The following is a 15,582-nucleotide window of genomic DNA, read 5'->3' as shown; positions in this document are numbered from 1 at the left end:
GACAGGATACGGGCAGCTAGCATGATGGACAGGATACAGCTATAGCATAGAGAGTTTGACTTCAGTGACAATATAAATTTACTATTCTCGCCAGTTCTGTACTGGTCATTTTGCATTTGATAAAAAACGGTTTTCCTTTCTTTCTGTAGGAAGACCATACGCCATCTAGTCAATATCTAAATTATGTCTTAGGGTAGGCAACAGCCTCATTATACTGAAAATCTTATCTTTTCAACATTTTAATATTTTATTCCCTGGAGTCTGGAACATGTTTGTTTAAAAATATATATTTATATTGTAATACAAAAAGAAAGAAAAAAGACCTAGTTAAAACTTCATTTAATAATTTATTTTCCAGCAAATCCTTCCTCCCATGAAATCAGGCACACACCAAATTTACAGTTTATTCATTACTTTTTTTCCTTCCCTAATTGGCTGCTCTAGATGCTTGAAAAGTAAACACACTTTTACAAACTGAGCAGCTGTTTAGATTAGAGCAGCACTTCTGCTGGTCTATTTTGCGCATAATCTCACACGTGGCTTGACAGTTATTGAGAGTAAATGAGTTTGAATATGACCACCAGTGATGTCATCGGGGACATTGAATCCTTGTGTTGTGTTAATTACAGCACCATGAAATTATGTTGATGAAAGAATAGCAACACCGTGTCCAATAACTGTCTAACTAAATGAATGTGTGCAAAAAGATTTAGAGTTTTTGGATGTGTGTGAGATTATGTGCAGAATAAATCAGCATTGTTGTGTTGGTGAAGTGCCCCTTTAAGTTGAATGTGATTTGCTGTTTCAATACATGACAAAAACTCCTTATTCTGAATGTTTTCTGACCAAACAGCAATGGAAGGAGTGCTAATGTAATGGTATTTTTAATACTGCTAATTAATGTACAGTAAGACCAGCCAAATCCTGTTTTGCATGAATACGAGACCGTTAACATATTCTTCCACTGAAGCAGAAACTGAGGACAGCTGCAGTAGATGCCATCTGTGCTGCACAACCTGTACTGCATTCAATGTGGCCTGGTTTCCTGCAGGCAAAGACCCAATGTACACAGATTAACCTGTCCAACCTGATGTGAGCCCAGTTCTGCTCAGCCAGTTGTTGGGACCAGGAAGATAACGCGTATTGGTGCAGGGACTACAGTTTTAATTTGTTTTATCTCAATATTTCTCAGCTTTCTCATGCAATAATATGTAATCAAGAGCTCAGTCAATCCACTAGGGAATTAAAATGTGTTTACATTCTTATTTCTTGTTTTTTGGTGGTGGGGCTATCCATCTGCTTACATTGGGAAACACTGACTGCCTTTAAAGCATGATAAACAAGTGAAAAACATATTTGGTGTCCAGGAATCAAGGGATTTCATTTCATGCCATCGCACACCTCTTGCTTACAGTAACATGCTTGGCAAGGCCAGATAGCTAGCATGTTCAATCTGGCTCAGAAGAAAAGTAAGAAAGAGGAGGATATGTGTGGTGCAAAGGTCATGGTAGTGAAACCCTGGTAGACACAACTTTATCACTCCTTCTCTCCAAGCCAACACTGCTCTTCTATCTCCTGTAACAACACATAACCTTAGTTACAGTAACTTGAGTTAAAGGGGCACTTCACCAAGAAACAATGCTGATTTATTTGGCATAGAATCTCACACACATCCAAAAACTCTAAACGGCTTTGCATACATACATTCATTCAGTTATTGAGAGTTTGAATATGGCCACCAGTGATGTCACCGGGTACATTGAATCCTTGTGTTGTGTTAATTACAGCTCAATGAAAAGATATGGTAGCAATGTCCCCGATGACATCACTGGTGGCCATATTCAAACAAATTTACTCTTAATAAAGGTCAAAGTAAATTAATGTGTGAAAATCTGTTTAGAGTTTTTGGATGTGTGTGAGATTATGTGCAAAATAAAATCTGTTATTTTTATGAAGTGATTTATGTTGAATATAGAGGGTGTATGTATGGTTGTAATTGCTCTCTACTGCCCTCATGACTGCATGTATATCTGTGTCCACTGGAGGGCGCTGCAGGCGGAGCGTCTACTGTCTACACCAGGTTGGGACTATATAAACCTTGGTTCCCTCCTACTGTTCCTTCTTCTCACTTCTCCCCCTCCCGGAGAGGAGATCATATGTGCTGCTGTATTATGAGACAACATGATAAATAAACCGCTGCTAGCAGAGCTAGGCCAAAGATAGAATACCATGCCTCTTGTATACATTATTGTCGCCCCATTGCCAAATCTGTTAACAGGTTATGGGCCCAGATCTCGCAGGGGCGAAATAATAAAGGTAGTTAGCTTAGCTGACGTGTAGGCCAGAGCAGCACCGGGAGTACCGCGTGGCTAGATACTAGGCCAACAGAGCTTAAGCTACACCAACCACCTACCACCAAGAAAGAGGATGGCGACCAAGGGAAGAAGCAAGTGGCCCACATTTAACGGGAAAGCGGAAGGATATGAGCTCTGGGAAGAGCGCATGCTATGTTGCATGCACAGCGCGGGACTCAAGGCGGTGATCCTGGCGGCCCCCGCGGGGCCACTGACGGCGGAGGACCAAGCACAAGACGACAAACTAAACGCGGATGCATACTGTGAGTTGGCGCCGCTGCTCGACGATACGAGCTTGGGAATAATATTCCGCGACACGAAGGACAAAGGCCGAGAAAGCCTGGGAGTGTTGAGGGAGCATTACATCGGACGGGGAAGGCCCCTAGTAGTGTCCCTCTACGTAACGTTAACGGCCCTGAAGAAGGGGCACACAGAGACGATGACAGAATACATCATCCGAGCTGAGCAGATCATGACGGCGCTCAAGAGTGCAGGAGAGGCACCAGGAGAGGGGCTAATGATGGCAATGGTGATGAGAGGACTGCCGGAGTTATACAGGCCGTTCGTGCCACTGGTTACCCACGGTTCAACGGACATGACATTGGGGTAGTTCAAAGCCAAGCTGTGGAACTTTGAGGCTTCAGAGGATATCCACTCAGACGTCGCGGAAGCGGGGGGGATAGCACTGAAAGCCCGAGCGACACAGAGGGAAAGGGCTAGGCCCACGACGCAGCTGACGTGTTGGAGATGCGGAGAGAACGGGCATCGGAGAGATAACTGCAACAGGACAGTCTGGTGCAACTTCTGCAGATCATCGGGGCACACAAACAAAGAGTGCCGAAAGAAACAAGACCAGAGCGCCCGATACGCACATGGGCAAGATATCGGCCAGAGACAAGGCGGCGCACATGGACAAGATGGCGGCAACGGACGAGACCGCGACTACAAACAAGATGGCAGCGATGGACGAGATCGCGGCCGCGGCCAAGATGGCGACTGTGGACGAGAGGGCGACTACAGACAAGATGGCGGCAACAGAGATCGTGTGACGGGTCGAGATGACGCACGAAGAGCGGCGGGACGAGAGGATTTCGTTTTCGGGGCGCGGACTACAGGCGTCACCCGGCCAACACAGCACCGGCAGCTCCCGAGGAGGGGGTTGATCGTAGACACAGGTGCGTCGTCCCACATCATCAATGACAGGAGCAGTTTCAAGAACTTCGATAAATCCTTCGAGCCGGAGGGACACAGCATGGAGCTGGCAGACGGGAAGTGCACCTACGGGTTGGCGCAAGGGAGAGGAGACGCACAGGTACGCCTTATAGACAGTAAGGGACGCCGGTGTACAGTGACATTAAAGAATGCTTTATATATACCCTCGTTCCCACAAGAACTATTCTCAGTCAAATCTGCTACTGCTAACGGCGCCGAAGTGTTCTTCAGTGAAGGTAAAGATGTTCTTGTAGAACGAGATGGTACGCGGTTTAATATCGACGTATATGGGAGAATGTATTACTTACAAACGGAGTGCAATAATAATGACAAATGTAATGTGACTGTTAGCCATGACATCCAGACGTGGCATGAAATTATGGGTCATTGTAATCACAAGGATTTGCTAAAGCTACAAGCAGTGACAGACGGTATGCACATTAAAGGTGAGAGGCATAGACCTGACAAAGAATGTGAAGTTTGCATAAGAGGGAAGTTTACCCAAACAAGGAACAGGGGCCCCACGGAGAAAGTAAAGAGACCGCTGGAGCTAGTTAACACCGACCTAGCCGGTCCAGTAAGGAACGAGTCCATAGGTGGCTTTAACTACGTACAGTCCTTTACAGATGTGGGTACAGGCGTAGTGTTCGTCTATTTCCTCAAAGCAAAGAGTGATGCGCTCCAAGCCACGGAAAAGTTCCTTGCCGATGTAGCCCCCTAAAATGTTTGAGATCAGACAACGGGACAGAGTTCACGAACAGAGAGTTCCAATCACTGCTAAGAAAGAACAGGATCAGACACGAGACGTCATGTCCCTACTCCCCACATCAGAACGGGGTAGCAGGGAGGGAATGGCGCACCCTTTTTGAAATGGCCAGGTGTAAGCTAGACGATAGTAACATACCGAAGAGCCTGTGGCATTATGTGGTACAAGAAGCTGCTTACACCAGAAACAGATGTTTTAATAAACACACGGGCACCACCCCATATACAGCAATGACTGGGAAAAGATGTAATCTAGCCAGAATGCACAAATTTGGATCAGTGTGCTATACTTACCAGCAGGACAGAGGCAAGCTTGAGTCCAGATGTGAAAAAGGGTTCTTTGTAGGACACGACAGAGGGAGCCCAGCACTCCTAGTCTACTATCCCGGTAAAGGGAAGGTGCAAAAGCACAGACTAGTGAAATTTGTCACCAAGACAACATGCGAAATCGAGACACAGACAGAGGAGCCATGGCTGGACTCCGGGGTAAGGTATGGGGGGACAGAGACACCCCCGCCTAGCGTACTGAGCACAGGCGTGCAAGCAGACAGCCAGCCACCCCCAGAGGGCGATGACGAGGAGCACCCGAGGGTGACGTCAAGTGCCCCAAGCAGTGGGATGTATCCCTCAAGGGAACAAAACCCCCAAAATATCTGATAGATTATGCCCGGAGAGGGAGTGACGAGGATGACAGTACACTCGCCGATATTGACTACTGCTACAGAGTGGTGTGTGGCGTGCCTCAGTCCTTTAAGGAAGCCATAGTGTCCCCAGAGTCGAGTAAGTGGGAGAGAGCAATGGACGAGGAGATGAGGTCCTTAGAGGACAACCACACTTTTACTCTCACACAATTGCCAGAGGGCAGACAGACAGTGGGAGGAAAATGGGTGTACTCAATCAAGGAAGGGATCGAAGGCCACGAAAAGTACAAAGCGATATTTGTAGCTAAAGGTTTCAGCCAGAGGGAGGGGATAGATTATGGTGAAACATTTTCCCCCACCGCCAACCTGACCAGTGTAAGGGTAGTGGTTCAGAAAGCAGCTGAGGACAATCTGATTCTACATCAGATGGATGTGAAGACAGCCTATCTGCACTCACCCATAGATAGGGAGATATATATGGAACAACCTGAAGGTTATGAAAAGAAAGGGGAAAAGCTAGTGTGCAGGCTAGAAAAATCCATTTACGGCCTGAAACAGTCTGGGCAAAATTGGAACGAGATGCTCCACACATGCCTCATCAAGGATCACTTCCTACAGAATCCAGTAGACCCCTGTGTTTACTCAAGGGAGTCAAAAGTGTCAGGGAAAGTGATAATCGTCATTTGGGTGGATGATTTGATCATCGCAGCAGACAACACCAGGAACCTAGATCAGGTGAAAGGTATGCTCTCCACCAGATTCAAAATGAAAGACCTTGGCAGGTTAAAGCATTTCCTAGGTATGGACTTTGAGCAGTCGGAAAATTGTGTAACAGTATCCCAGAAGAGATATGTGGAAAAGATCCTGAAACGTTTTGACATGCAGGAATGTAGAACAAGGGAAACACCATGTGATCAGAAACTTGATTACCAAGAGGATGCTCAGAAACTGACAGATGTAAAAATGTACAGAGAAGCCGTGGGTAGCCTCATCTACTTAACAACATGTACCCGCCCTGACCTGTGTTTTGTAGTGAGTAAGTTGTCACAGCATTTCGCTAATCCCACAGAGGAACACTGGATCACAGTAAAACATGTTTTTCATTATCTAAAAGGTACAGTAGATAAACTACTTTGTTTCAGAAAGAGCAGCGAAGGCCTAGGGCTTAAAGCCTACAGTGATGCAGATTGGGCTGCTGACACCACAGATAGAAGGAGTACAACTGGATACTGTGTTAGTTTAAACACAAACAGCTCACTGGTTTCATGGAAAACAAAGAAGCAGCCCACAGTAGCACTGTCAACTTGTGAAGCCGAGTACATGGCTCTGGCCATGACGATACAGGAGTGTATTTACCTAGAACAACTGCTCGGGGGGATGGATAACTATGTATATAAGAAAACTGTTGTTTATGAGGACAACCAAGGTACTATTGCCATTGCGAGAAACCCTGTGTGCCGACAGAGGTGTAAGCATATGGACATAAAGTACCATTTCATCAGAGGGAAGAAAGAATGACACTGATTTATTGTCCAACAGATGACATGGTAGCAGACGCTATGACGAAACCTGCTTCCAAACTGAAATTGAAAAGATTTGCAGAGGTTATGTTTGGTGTGTAAATATTGAATGCCATACTCTTTTTGGTGTTCTAAGACTGTTATTTCCTTTGTAAATTGTTTTGAAGAGTCCATATGTAACGGGGAAGCCCGTGAGTATGTCCACAGTCACGGAAACAGGTGTGTTGACGAGTGACTGTGGCAGTGCGGGCTGGTAAATGAAACTCACTTCCCCATAACAGGGTTAATAGACGCATAGGTACGGTAGTTAGGAGTGAATTCACTTCTTAGTGCAGCGGCCTGTGTCGTCGCCCGCGACGCGGGAGCCCCCTGTTCGACTCCCCCTCGGGACATTCTCATTTAACATCAAACACAACGCAGACCCAGTATGATCCGTCACACATACAGAATGTTCTATTTCGTTATGGCTTTCGCTCAGCATCATCTTGCACTGTACTTCACTTCGTGCATGTGCACTGAATAAAAAATTCCACCATGTACCTTTACATCCCAACATTCGTCTGGCCACACCCCCATCCGCTTACCTTCATAAGCAGGTGTGTGGTCACCTACTCGCCTCCTTCTTCACTTTCACCACAAGGAAGTGCCTTCGGTAGATCCCACACTTGACGAGGTTGTTAGCTGAAGAAAGTTGAGACGTGTTTACATTGTTGCTTGTTTTTTTCTTCTCTCATATATTTTGATAGAAAAAAACTAAGTCATAATGTCTACTCCGGAGAGTCGTGTTCGCAACGCTACTCTTCACCAGCGGTTCTCCATTTCCGCCTCCGTCATGCGCCTTGGAGCGGGGCTGAGACCTCTCTCGTGGTCGGCGGCCACGCCCGGTAGGCGTCCAATGGGTAGTTTGCCTCTCCAAGGAGCTGGTGCACCGGTGCCGTCGCCTGTGCAATGGCCTGGTTCCGGCTCTGGTTCCTCTGTTTCCGAGGAATCGTCCGCTGTTGGACGGCCGGTTCCTTTGGTTGCAGGGGATTTGAGACGCAAACTTTTTGCGTCAGCTCACTCCCGTCGCAAGATGGTGGCTTGCAGACGCGAACGGCCCGGTTTTGGTGAGTTGCTGGAGCCAGGTGAGGATGCGTCGGTCTCTACATGCCCGATGGAGACAGAGGACTACATGATAGAGGCGGACAGGTTCTTATTTGAAGGCCCGGTGGAGACATGTCTCCCGCCCGCCCAGGTAACACTGGAGGGGGGTGAGATGTCTCCTTGGGGCACCTCGTTCGAAGATGTTGGGGTAGACCCTCTGACTCGTCGGCGAGATGCCCTGCTATCAGCCACATCGGAGTGTGGCTCCTTGACCAGTAGTAGCCTGCTGTATGTGAGGGATGCGGGCTCGGTGGAGGAAAGTCTGCAGGGGGAACTGCAGGCTTTGTTTCCCGAGCTCATGGCGGCGGCGGCGGCAGTCGCAAACGGCGTGCCACTGCCGCAGCCACTGCCTGTTCCTGTCCCTGATGATCTCATAGGTCATCTATGGCAGCGTCGCCCGGTGAGAGGGGTGGACGTTGTCTACCCATTTTTCCCCTCAATGGCGGCCTATGTCCGTCAGGGCCAGGTGGTCTCCCACATCATAGGCCTTACTCCTGCCTACGTGGCGGGTTTGGTCGACGGTATGAAGGAGGGCGTGCCACGGCTTGATAGGTCGATGGCAGCGCTCCTTTGTCCGGAGGTGGTGTGGGAGCCGTTACGGAAGCCGGTTCCCCAAGGGAAATCGGCGAGGCGGTTGGCATATTGGAGCGACCAGTCATTTATCTCCGGAACACAATCTCTAGCTGCCGCATCTAACATCGCGCAGCTGGCAAGATTCATGTCCGGGATATTGACGGGCGGCATGGAGCTGAGTGATGTACAACATGACCAGCTCGCCCAGTCGGCAGGAGCCATCCTGCATCTGACTCAGCCGCAGGCTATAGCTGCTGGGAAAGTGCGCGCCCTGGCAACTCTGGTCCAGCGCCACCTTTGGCTGGAGTAGGCTTGTGTGCCGGAGAAGAAGAGAGTTCCACTTCTGACGGCACCCCTCTCCGATGCTGGACTATTCGGGACGGCCCTGCAGTTGATGACCTCGACGTGCAGAGAGATGCAGGAGGAGCGATCCGTGCTCCAGCCTCCTTTTCCCCCTCCCGATGTCGCCGGTGGAGTCAGACGGCTGCCACGTCGTCGAGCAACCTCCGCCGTGGCCGCCGCTGCCACCACCGCCACTGCTGGACCTTCGATGAAGAAGGCGAGGAGGAGAGAGGGCGCCTCCGCTACGACAGCCGGCCCATCTACGCCCGGAGGCGACGGTAGGGATCGTCGAGACCAGCCGCCGATCGTTTAGCGTCCCTCTGGTGCTCCACGGGGTGGCAAATCCCGAGCGGCTCGTGGCAGGCGTCGCTAGGACCCAGTGACTTTTTTCCCCTGTCGTCCCCTCTGTTTCCCTTCCCGGCCCCACCATAATATGATTTTGTTTGAAAATAAAGAGTCCCCTCTAAAGGGGGACTGTATTTTTTGTTAACAAACTGTGTGTTTATTCACCAAACATATGATGGGGTTGCAACGTGTGAATCTTCACTAGTATGGGTTGATAGGAGGGTTACGTTCATGTTAGAGCTTAAGCAAGGCCTGCAGCCTACACTCGGTTGAAAAAGGGTTTTTTCTGCCTCGGCCTGAATCTCCACATAAAGGTAGAGGCTAGTTGTGTGTTCTGTTGCTTACACAGTGATATTGAGCTACAACACTGTTGCGTTGGGTTTGCAGTAATGCTCGTATGAAAACGTACCACGGCTCAGCCGTTCTCTCTCTCTCTATCAGTGTTTTTTCTGTGTTACAACATGGATGCGGGTGTAGGATTCACACACACACGCGACTTGGTCTTGTTATAAACCCTGTTCACAGATTGTCTGTGGTTAGCGTGCATTGTATTAGCTTGCGCTATTCATTAGCATTGCTACTAAAGGTAACGTATGGCTAAGTTGTAGCCAAGGGTTGGGCTTGTGAGGGGGTACCGGATAAACCCCTCCTTCCCTCTTCTGATTGGTCAGGGGGTTTATTTCCTCTCTTGTTAGTCCAGTCAGGGCCAAGCTGTTAGGCGGCTTGGCAGGGAGGGGGGTTCCCAGACTCTGCACCTATTAACAGGCGTTGAGTCTTGGGTTTCCCCCCGTCATAGCACACGTCACTACGCACGTTGCTATTTGACGATGGCTTCCGTGAGTTAGACCCGTATGTAAGGTCTGTTATTGTCAAAGTGTCGGGATAGAGCGTAGGAATTACGGTTCCACTACGCTCGATATATGCGTAACTTGAGTCGGTTGGTCACATGACTCAAGATTACCATGGCTTTTTCAATCTATGGCTCACGTGGGAAGTCTCTCTGGGGAGTTCCATCTATCCTCTGTGGTAGGGATGACGGGATATAAAAATGTAAACAGTTTTTATCCTTGGCTCTGTCAAGTGGGATTCATGTCAGTCGGTGTTTCTTTCTTTTTTAATAAAAGAGTGTGGAGTATATGAAGCACCACACCCTTCTTGTCGTTCTCCCAGGCGCCTTGAGGGATCAATGTGGGGTCTGGTTAGACTGTTCATTGATGTGTTTTGTGTCCCGATGCATGCATAGTGCTAGCTCGGGGTGTTTCTGATAAGAATCATGGGGGTGGCTAGTACGCCTTGGTTGCTTGTTATTGAAACAGCGTTTTTATAAAGCAACTGGGATGGGGTTTTTTTCCTCTTCCGAGAGCCTGTTACTGGGTCTCGACGGATTCTCGTTCATATCTGGGGGATGTTAACGGAATAGATCAGAACATAAGTAGAGGGGTCTCACACCCTTGGGGTGGGCCACCGAGCACGGTTCAAACCGGCCCGTCTGGGTGGCGCCCTCTTTTCATGTTTTAGATCAACACGCATATCTGCCCCTTCTCCTGGAGTAGGCATGTCGGCGTGGTTAGGGCACGGGACTGGTTCTGGTCACGCTGGTCCAGGTCAGTTAACCCGTTGTCCGCCGGGGATGCAGATCTGCTGTTCTGGTACCCTGAGGGACTTGGGCTTTTTTCAGGAGGAAAAATGCCGGGTCGGCCCGGGTGTCACAGGGTTAGGCGTTATGGAGACCCTTCTTGGGTACTCTTTTGTACCTGGCACTATCATAAGGGGCTGGTTCTCCTTTTCTTCGCTCCTCTCTCACGCATGGCAAAGAGGGGGCTGTTGGGGTGGTCTTCTGGACCTCCTCTGGTAACCCTGTGGGCTTCCCGAGCCGCCGGGCCCGGTCCGAAGTAAAGTTTCGTTGATACCGTAGGCCTGGGATAACCCTTTTTTGAAAACTGAAACGCTTGTACTGCGGTATAGCTGGTGTATACCCGCAGGTGTGTTTTGGAGTTTTTTTCTTGAGGGGTTATAGGAACAACCACTGTCTGTACCGAGAGGGTAGTTGATTCCCTGGTATGTTGGGGCAGTGTCAACTCCCGGGTTGCCCGGTTGAGTGTGCCCCTGCACGTTCATGACGTCTGACAATCATGTCAGCCTTCTCTGCCTCGACCCCTCTGGGTGGGTTTTTTTTAATGGAGGCTTTGTCATGGTGATCAACAACGCCCGGCATACGCCCCTTCCGCCGGGGGGGCTGTTTTCAGCTGACTCCTTTGGCGCCTGTCTCGTCCGCAGTGCTCCAGGCTCAGGTTACAGCCTGCTGCCTGGTTTCCCCGGTGCGCTGCCTGCTTCCGTTGGTTAACCTTTTTGAGTGCTTACGGCCATGCTGACTGCCTGTTCTGCAGGGTTGGGTTTGCTCTGGACCCCGTGATTTTGGGGGCAGTAACGAGGTTGTTCCTTCCGTTCGTTCCCTGGTGGCATGCGGGTTGTGCGTGTGTGTAGTCGTGGGGTCAAGCCACGGTCTGCTCACTCTGTGCGTTGGGTTGCTTGAGTTCCTCTTCGCACGGTCGGATCCGTCTCCCTCCCGTAAGCCTCCAATAGGGGGGTATCCTCCATTAGGGAGGGTCGGGGGGCTCGGTCCTCCCCGGTCTGATGGTTGTGGGGGGCCTCAGCGGGGTACATTTGTCGGGCTATGGCTCCCGCTCAGCCTCCCTTGTGCAAGATGATGCTGAGCGAAAGCCATAACGAAATAGAACGTAAGGTTATGTATATAACCAAGTTCTATGAGTTATGGTGACGCTCAGCATCAGACGCCGCTGCGGCCTTTGATCTCGCCTTGTGGTGAAAGTTTGGGAAGGAGGCGAGTAGGTGACCACACACATGTGGATGGGGGTGTGGCCAGACGAATGTTGGGATGTAAAGGTACATGGTGGAATTTTTTATTCAGTGCACGTGCACGAAGTGAAGTACAGTGCAAGATGATGCTGAGCGTCACCATAACTCATAGAACTTGGTTATATACATAACCTTACGTTAAGCAACCATAAGTGGGAGTGTTGAATATAGAGGGTGTATGTATGGTTGTAACTGACTGTAATTGCTCTCTACTGCCCTCATGACTGCATGCATATCTGTGTCCACTGGAGGGCGCTGTAGGCGGAGCGTCTACTGTCTACACCAGGTTGGGACTATATAAACCTTGGTTCCCTCCTACTGTTCCTTCTTCTCACTTCTCCCCCTCCCGGAGAGGAGATCATATGTGCTGCTGTATTATGAGACAACATGATAAATAAACCGCTGCCAGCAGAGCTAGGCCAAAGATAGAATACCATGCCTCTTGTATACATTATTGTCGCCCCATTGCCAAATCTGTTAACAATTTAAATTAGAGCATGAATGGAGTCACTCATTTAAAGCCCCAGTCTGGGTATTTTTTACCATAATATTATTTTATTTTTTATTTTACCTTTATTTTACCAGGTAGTCACTTGAGATCAAATTATCTCTTTTTCGAGCAAGACCTGGCCAAAATGGCAGCAAAACAAAAACAAACATACAATACACAAACACAGACAGAGACATACAAGGCAAAGTGGGGTAAGGGGATATTTGAGCTGCAGCAAACAAGATTTAATGGGATTGGGGGGAGATTGGAGGGTAGGGTAGAACATTTAGAAAGAGGAGGGAAGGTGAGGCTTTGCAGGAGGTTGCTGGGGAGAGAAGGTCAAGTTAATAAATATAAAATATAACACCACATTATGCAGTGAAGCATCGTCATTCTCCCATCTCATTCTGCCCGTAATTTGAATTTTAAAATCAGATATGGCAGTGAGAATAAAATCTGTATTGTTTTTATGAAGTGATTTAAATTAGCTGCATGAATAGAGTCACTCATTTAAAGGCCCAGTCTGGGTATTTTTACCATAATATTGTAAATATGTGGTCTATACACGCATTAATACTTCAATCATTTGATCTGTAGATGAAAGGTCTTCTTTTTTGGAATTTTCTTAACCCTGTAAACTGGAATATACTTACTCCAATGTTTACAAACATTACCAACATAAACACAACTTTTACACAAAACACAATGAATAGTTACATGATACAATGAAAATGTCATATTTACCTCCTGTCTACTCTTAGTCCTTATATCAAGAGCTCAATCAATCAACCAGAGCATGAAAACACATCTCTTTCAAAATATTCTTATGTCTTATTTTTGGTTGTGGTTGTATGATCTGTTTGTTTTACATTTGGATCACTGATTGGGACCTTTAAACATTCTTAGAAGTTTGACTGCAGTAGGCTAGGAGCCAAAACAAGCTGGTTGGGACTAGTAGCGCTGTGGGAGGGGGAGTCAGTGCCTGTCTGATGACCTGTCAACACTGCAGTCACAGCCTGTTGGTTCATGGCCACTGTTCTCATTATCACCAAGCTTTCAGCGTAGCTGCTTGTATCTACAGCTCCGGCCTCTGCTGTCACCCAGCCGTAGGTGTGTCAGCCGTGTCCAGAGAACGGCTCCTCCAAACATGCCTGACCGGCCTACTGTACATATCTCTGTCACGCCTCGACCTATAGATAGTCCAGCATGGGTATGCATGACTCCAGCTGAAAACGAAAGTATATGACACGCTGTAACTCACCCAAATGTGTGTGTGTGTGTGTGTGTGTGTGTGTGTGTGTGTGTGTGTGTGTGTGTGTGTGTGTGTGTGTGTGTGTGTGTGTGTGTGTGTGTGTGTGTGTGTGTGTGTGTACTGCGCATATGTATGTGTGTGTGTGTGTGTGTGTGTGTGTGTGTGTGTGTGTGTGTGTGTGTGTGTGTGTGTGTGTGTGTGTGTGTGTGTGTGTGTGTGTGTGTGTGTGTGTGTGTGTGTGTGTGTGTGTGTGTGTGTGTGTGTGTGTGTGTGTGCAGCCGTGGTGATAATTTGAACGATCCGGACGGATTGGAACGTGGTTATAAGCCGTCGTCCGTCTCGCTCGTGTGATGCGTTGGGTTTTCATTTGAAGATTACTTTTCAAAATATCACTTGCGTAACGACGAGAGGCCGGTCTTAAACGCGAGCACGTGTGCGTCTCTGTGGTCCTAATCTAAGCCAGTGTAGATCACTTTTTAAAATCCTCCTTTTTTTTATCATTGGATAATAAAATGATACAGATCAAATGTGGCAAGTTGACTTTGCGTGTTATGTGTGTTCTCCTGGTGTGTGTGTGTGTGTGTGTGTGTGTGTGTGTGTGTGTGTGTGTGTGTGTGTGTGTGTGTGTGTGTGTGTGTGTGTGTGTGTGTGTGTGTGTGTGTGTGTGTGTGTGTGTGTGTGTGCATGCGTGTGTGCATGTGTGTGTGTGTGTGTGTGCATGCGTGTGTGTGTGTGTGTGTGCATGTGCAGGTGCGTGTGTGCATGTGCATGTGCATGTGTGTGTGTGCGTGCGTGCGTGCGTGCGTGTGTGTGTGTGTGTGTGTGTGCGTGTCCCGGGAGAGTAAATCTGCGGCGACACACGTGTTTCAGAATGGAACTTTTGATGATTTTCCTCCATCCTGTTTTGAAGAGTCTCGGGTGTCGTCCTCGTCCTCCTCCTCATCTGTTTCTAATATCACACACTTGTCCCGTTGAAACCTCCGTAACTAATGCATTACACCAGTCCATTTGCCAACAACGCTGAAGGCTTTATACAAAATATATGCCAGATCGCATTCTGGAGATACTTATTTTCTCAGGTGGATTTTTAAAACCCTCAGAACACACCAATCCGGACTATATTATAAACTGATTACATATCGCTACAACCATAGAATGTTGAACCTGTGTTGTTCAGGACGTCCAATCCGACATGATTCCCCTCTCAGCCTCTTCTCATAGGATCCCATGGAGATTTAATTAGCTACTGTATGTGGCTGCAGACTTGGGTCAGATCCTGTTCTTAGGCTTCGACTCAGTTCATATAAAATGGGGATTTTCTCTTCTTGTGCAGTTTTGCTTTTGGGTGGTGGTACTTCGAGGTTCTCCTGACCCATATCCTGTCCCTAATCCTCCCAGAAAGAGAGTTCACTTCAATCTGGTGTGTGTTACTTGGGCAGCATATTCTTCGCCCTATGGCCTTTTAGCTTACCGTAACAACGCAGAAAGAGCGGCTTTCATAAATCAGCTTCTAACTGCAATCTGATTCACTGCAACGTTAATAATAATAATGCAGGACCTGTCGCAGAGGTCTTTATTCGGCATGCAACGACACTCAATGTTTTAACGGCACACACAACGTTCACAGTGCAGCCATGTTAGCTATTGAAATCCTCACGTGTGTGTTGGGAAATATCTCATCATGTTCTGGCCGTTATGTTTATAAATCCACTATTCGTGTGCTCACCTCAAATCAAACGCTTTTTTGTTTAGTAACTCTTTTTGTGTTTTGAGACAGCGTGTCAAGGAATTTCATACCTCCTTGAACACATTTCAGCAGCAGCTGGGCTGGTAACACCTGCGATGTGCAATCTCTTTACCAACAATGACACACTTGCATGTTTTTGCCTGTGATTTTATGGTGATGGTTGAGCTGCTGTTCACTGTCATAACAGAAGAGTGTGAGAGAGGGAAAGGGTGGCTGTTTGGTTCACACCGTCTGTCAACTGCAGCGTCCTATGGGAAGCCAGTTTGGCCTTGCTTCTTTTTAATGTATTATATTGTTCATTCATAAAAGTATCTATAAATT

The sequence above is a fragment of the Notolepis coatsorum genome (assembly GCF_963971535.1).
Source record: "Notolepis coatsorum genome assembly, chromosome: 6".
In the NCBI taxonomy this organism is placed as follows: domain Eukaryota; kingdom Metazoa; phylum Chordata; class Actinopteri; order Aulopiformes; family Paralepididae; genus Notolepis; species Notolepis coatsorum.
This window is presented reverse-complemented; position numbering follows the sequence as displayed.